The sequence below is a fragment of the Apteryx mantelli genome, chromosome 3 (genome assembly GCF_036417845.1).
Source record: "Apteryx mantelli isolate bAptMan1 chromosome 3, bAptMan1.hap1, whole genome shotgun sequence".
NCBI classification, from domain to species: domain Eukaryota; kingdom Metazoa; phylum Chordata; class Aves; order Apterygiformes; family Apterygidae; genus Apteryx; species Apteryx mantelli.
The window spans coordinates 71960059-71966058 of record NC_089980.1 but is presented as its reverse complement, the minus strand read 5'-3'; the positions used below and the strand labels follow the sequence as shown (position 1 = coordinate 71966058).

The following is a 6000-nucleotide window of genomic DNA, read 5'->3' as shown; positions in this document are numbered from 1 at the left end:
CGTCCTCCCCCCACGCTCCGCGCGGCGGGTGCGGCCGCGCCGCCGCGGAAGGACAGGACCGGCCCGGCCCGGCCCGGCCCGGCCCGCGGGGCAGCGCGGGAGCCGCCGCCGGGGCGAAGCCACCTGAGCCCCCGGCGCGGCGCGGCGGAGGGCGGGAGCGGCCCCGGCGCCGGCCTCCACCCCCAACTTTCTCCAAGTTGCGGCGGGGGAAGCAGCTGCCCCGGGCGCGGCGGCGGCGGCGGAGCGGATCGCCGCGGTGCCGGGTGGCGTGTGCGGGCGTGCGAGAGAGGTGGGCGAGCGGCGGCCACCCTGCCCGGGAGCCCGGGCGGGGAGAGGCGGCGGAGGGATGGTGGCGGGGGCCGGGCGCACGGCAGCCCCGCTGTGGCCCCGTGTAAGTCTCCCCCGGCTCGCGGGGCGAGGGCTGGCGCGAGCCGCCCGCCGCGCTTGGGGGGCAGCGGCTTCGCCGCGGGCCGCTCCGTGGGGCGGGAAAGTGGGGCAGGGAGGCAGGGCCGGGTGGTGAGTAACGCCAGGCTGAGCCGCGCGGGTAGGTAGGGCTGCAGGAATGGGGAAACGGGCGGGTTTCGCGCCGCAGCTGGCAGGGCGAGAGAGGGGCGGCTCTGCCCTGCCCGGGCTCCCGCCGTGGCAGCGGCGCGTCCCGCAGCACCGCGGGCGGCTGCCGGTCGCGGGGAAGCGCGGCGGCGGCGGGCAGGTGCCGGCGGCAGAGCCCGCGCCGCCGCGGGGCTCCGTTCCCCGCCGCCAGGTGCGGGGCCAGCGCCGGGCGGGCGAGAGCGAGAGGGAGGGAGGGCCGGGCGGCACCATAAAACTTCCCCGGCCCCGTCCTCCTCCTTCCCCTCTTCCTCCTCTTCCTCCTGCCGCAGCGCGGGCGGCGAGGGGCCGTCGGCGGGGCCACAGCGCCGCCCCCGCGGGGTCCCGGCGGGGGGGGGGGGCGCTCCCGACGCGTTTCCGCCGCAGGTGGGTGCCGAGCGCGGCCCGCGAGCGGGGCTTCTGCAGCGCCTCCGCGAGCAGGTGAGGCGGGAGCCGGGGCCGGGCGGGAGCCGGGGCCGGGCGGGAGCGGGACCAGCACCAGCGCGGGGGGCCGCGGCGGACGTGCCCGGCGGCGCGCGGCGAAGCTGCGGTGCGGCTGAGGCGCCGTCCCCGAAGAGCGAGGTCCACCAGACTAGCTGCTTGCAACTCTGAAAACTTAATTTTGGAAGGAAAGCCAGGGGGCCGAGATGGATCTAGTACAGCTGGCGTTGTTTAAATTAAAAGGCACTGTCTTCATTTTTTTTTTTTCCATTTCATTCGATGAGTGTGAGGACGTTTGCAAGGTTGGCTGTAAGAACAATTAGGATTAAGAAGTAATGCTTAAAATGAAAGTTTTAAGTGGTGTTATGTAGTTAATCTTTCAGGACATTAGTGTCGTACAGTTTAAAGTGAGGGTTTCAAAACTAAAATCAACTTCTCTGTTGATCTGCAGGAACTCGAATGGGAGTTGTAATCACCTTTCACTTGTAGTTCCACTTCAGAGTGATTAAGCTCAAAATCTTTTTGTTTACAACCTATATGAGAAAAAAAATTGTGAAATTGATGTTATCGTTCTTGTAATTTTCAACTGTCAGCAACATTTTTCCATAATAGCTTTAGACATGTCAAAGACCAAAGAGTCATGTCAGTCTGCCTGGGGCAGAATTCACATCCCACTCTGGGGAACTTTGCCGAAGCTTTAAACAAGGAAGATGGTGTATTCAAATGTGCATGACATGATTTGAGACCATACGGTATACAAATCAAATGTGCCAGGATTATTCATATCTTGTACATATTTTCTTGCAGAGCTATATGCTGCCCAAAAGGTGAGGATGTTGCATTAGCTGGCTGCTGACATGTATAGTAAAAAGTTTTGTAGTTAGATTTAGCAAGAGTCCCGCTAATTTAATCTTGAACTATGTCAAGTTACCATCCATTTACGGTTTTAGATAAATTACATGACTATTTTGCTCTTCTAGAATGAATTGTGAATAAGCCCATTGTCTCCCTATGTTATAGGAAATGAAAGTAGCTGTGGACTGGATTGAATTGGTAGCTAGAGTGCATAGCTGGTCTTGTCACACAGTGTCTACAATGGAATAATGCTGTTTCATAGAAAAATTGGTAGTTCTTCTATAAGACTCCTTAAATGGCAGTTATTACTCGGTTTTGTACGAAATATGTATTAAAAGGGATTGCTGTTGTGAGATCCTATCCAACTGTAATGGGTGTACCTCTACCATAGGTGTCCTGATAGTCCCTGAACATGCTGTTTTGGTTCTGTGTTTGGCAATCCACAATGATTTGTTCAGAGTTGCAAGCTTGTTACCAGCTGGAGACAGAACAGGGCTCATTCTTTTTCATTTAAATTGAAACAAAAATAGGGAATAAAGCCCACTGTGAAGGGTGTTCAGCAATTTTAATGTATTCAGTAGTAAAGACTGAAATAACCTGCATATGTTCTGAAATTGGTCCATCGTCTTTGTTACGGATTGCTTTACTTACTTAAATTCTTGGCATGTTTTAGTACGTTTCTGTGCTGATAGTCTTTCTCTCGCCTGTTGATGATTGCTAAATAACAGAATGCATCCTTTTAATATTACTTAAAATGGGAAAACAGGGCTGAAGACCTGAAAGAGTGGGTCACTGAGTCAGTGCTCTTGTAGCAGGCATCCGTGTCATCAGATCATCCCTTGATAAGCTATAAACTAGCCAGAGCTATGTGCTGATTTGTTTATTGAATTATTCATACATTGATTGGGTTCAATTCTAGATTAAATGAATGCTAATAATCAAGAAAATTAACCTATAATAAATATACTGGGTATTAACAGGTGAATACTGGGCACCTGTATGTGACTTAGTTTTTCTAAATGCCTTGCAAGTGCTTACCAGTTGCTCTGGCTTTTTTTCAAAATTGCTCGCCAATAAGGATGCCACATTGTAGAGATATCTGAGATAGATTTTTGGTATGGAAGAAATCTTTATGCTGGCAATATGTTGGCTGACTTCCATGACAGCTTCTTGTGTGACCAGTGTTGTTATGCACGTCACGGTGTAAGACTGTGAGCAGTAAGGTTTGTGAATTTTGGCTTTTTGTCCACACAAAGCCTGAAGAGCAAATGCACTGAACAAATGATTTTCTCACTCATTTACAGCACTCTGCTAAAGGTTATGCTTTGTAACATGGATCTCCAAAAGAAACAGATCTGACTCATGGTGCCTGCATTAGCGAGTGAAGTGTTTTGGTAGCAAGGATAAAAGCATGCTGCTTCTTTGGTCATTCTCATTTGAGTTTGAGAAGCCCTTCTTTCTGGTCATCTGAGCACATCATGATGTGCTCTAAAAGAGATTGTTTGGTCCTTCAACAATAGAGAATGTAAGGGTAGGAGACGGGTTTGCTCATTTTTACTTATTTATTTATTTATTTTAGTGGAGAATAGTATTTTTTTTGTAGCAACTGTAGAATTATCTAGTCTTTTTCCTCAGGGGAAGAAAGTTTCTATAGGCATGCCTTTCTGTCTTGCTCTCTGCACTTACTTATCCTCTGCTCTGTTGTCAATTATCCATATTCTTGAAATCTTTCCTGATTTCAAGATTCCTTGTGCATTTTACAAGAGTGAGGATTAGTAAACAGACTGTATACTAACACCATGGGATACTAGCTTGTAAATATTACCACAGTGCATGTAAACATTAACACAACAGAATTGGCCAAATGAAATAGTTCTCTCAGATTAACACAGAATCCCACAGACTCTTTAGAAAAAACACTAAAGGCAGTGTGGTTGGGTTGATGCACTTGAGACTTAGGTAGTGGCACCTTGTCATGTTATTTTTCTGTGAGTATATCAAAAGCTGTGGTTTGGATTCTCCCACTACTAAATGAGCAAAAAAATACTGCTGAGCTCGCAGAGACATCAAAAGTGTTGATGATTGCTGCAACATCCTAAAGATGTGTCGATATGATGAAAACCAACACAGACTTCTTCTGCGTTAAACATAGTTGTGATTCTTTCCTAGTCTGATAACTCTAGACTACACTGCTCAAAAAGAAGGGGGAAAAAAAAAAGAGGAATTCAACCACTTTTACAGGTTTTGATTGGTAGATTAGCTAGCAGTAGGCTAGCATTTATCACATAAGTAGCTGCAAACTGTTTTTGTATAGAAACAGCAATATTCTTCTGTATCTCATGTCGGATAAGGTATGTCAGGCTATTATAGTCAGCATTTCTATTTCACCACTCTGTGAATGTATGTGTGCATGCTATGTGTGTTTGTATGTGCGTATAACTGTTTTCATGTCTTAAAAGGACTTCTGTTCAATGTCATTTTTCTAGATGAATATGGAGGGCATTGTGGATTTATGAATTATATACATTGAAGAGTAACTGTTCCCAAACTTCAGTATTCTGTTGTCTCAGATTTTAACAGTGATTTATAGGTCATTAAGTTGAAGGACAATACTTCTATTGTTTGATAATCTGGTTACTTTGTGCGTCTGGCTTCATCACAGGGATTCTTGTATTTCAGAGCCCAGTATGTTCTGCACTTGTCTTCAAAACTTGTTAGGTTCGACTTTACAATATCTCAGAAAAATAAATCAGTTTCAAATTCCTAATTTGATACAACTGCCCGATAAGAATTGGACGGTTTTTTGTAAGCAGATACTTTTGCTATGTAACCCGGCAGTGAAGGGAAACCTCACTGATGGCAGCAATCTGTTGAAGTGTCATTTACCTGGGCTGTCTGGCATCTAGCCCAGGGGTGTGGTTTGCTGAACTACTACTTTTAAAACTGAAACATTAGTTGTTCCTTTACAATGGTTTATCTTGCTGCTTTAAGTTTGGCTTGTCTGCATCACAGAACTTTACTTTGAGGAGAAACAGAAGCCAGTACTGGGAAAGGATTTACATTTGCCCCAAAGTTTCATGAGCAGTTTCACAGCAGTATCTGTGGAGCAGAAGGAAGGAAATTTCCCCAAGTTTAATAAAATTAAGTTTTCTTGCATACAGAGTACGGAGTATGAACTCCTCTGTACTTTCTTTCACTCTACATCTCTTGCATTTCCATCCTGATAAATGATACAGGTGACCATTCCAAATACGCTTTCCTTTTCTAGGATAGTACGTATTAAATAGAGAAGACATTTGTATTTATTAGTGTTTCTTCATGACTATTCATTTGTGGTTCTTCCTCACTTACTGTTGCTGGGAATGGGCTTGTTAAATATTTTGGGGATTCTGTTAGAGGTTTTCTCACAGTATAAGTAGATAATATCTTACTGAACAAAGGCTGTTTACTGGTTGTCTTTGCCAAATAGGATGGGAATGAGTTGGTCAGAATAATGTGTGTAGTGTTCCACTATTTGTTCCTTGCTCTTGCTTGTTGGTAGCTTGTTGAATAAAATGAGATAGGAATGTAATGGTGCACTATTCATTTTGGATACATGGTTAAAACTCTGAAAAGATTCATTACAAGTCTTCTTCCTTGCCTCCCCCCTATGGAGGAAACATTTTGGTTTAGCCATTAAAGGTCATGTAAACTTCAAGGCAAAGGAAATTTTAAATTCAAGTAAAAATGACACTATAATTGCATTTGTTTTATTAAATAATAATCATGTCCTTGACTTCACTGGCAGCACAGATGAGCTTCTAGATTTTGACAACAAAAGTTTCAGGCTTTAGCTAAAAGTTGTCAGTTAGCAGAAAATGTTGTAGCTATCAAAATTTTAGCAGTAAGTATGGTTAAGCACTAAGTATGGTTTAGCACTAAGAGGTATGGCAATGTTTAAGACCAGAGGCAAATACCATCTTTATGTAGTTAGTAATGCATATGTATGTATATAATATATGTAAACCCCACAAATATATTCCTATAGGTAAAGTATGCAAGTAGGTAATATAAAGCTTTGTAGTTTCCCCCCAAAAAAACCCTTAACTCTTTCAGACTGTCACCATATGGACTGTTTGT

At 45.6% G+C, this 6000-nt stretch overlaps 1 protein-coding gene across 5 annotated transcripts in view; it reads left to right on the top strand.

Moving 5' to 3' along the window:
• Nucleotides 1-232: 232 nt before the first annotated feature.
• Nucleotides 233-6000, top strand: part of ADGRG6 (adhesion G protein-coupled receptor G6) — a 119878-nt gene continuing 114110 nt past the window's right edge. For 4 of the 5 annotated variants that reach the window (XM_067293639.1, XM_067293636.1, XM_067293638.1 and 1 more), the window contains exon 1: nt 233-289. The gene's annotated coding sequence lies outside the window, so the exon portion shown is untranslated. Of the gene's footprint in view, nt 290-971; nt 1027-6000 lie in introns of those variants that run through there. The other variant, XM_067293637.1, reaches the window with a different exon arrangement.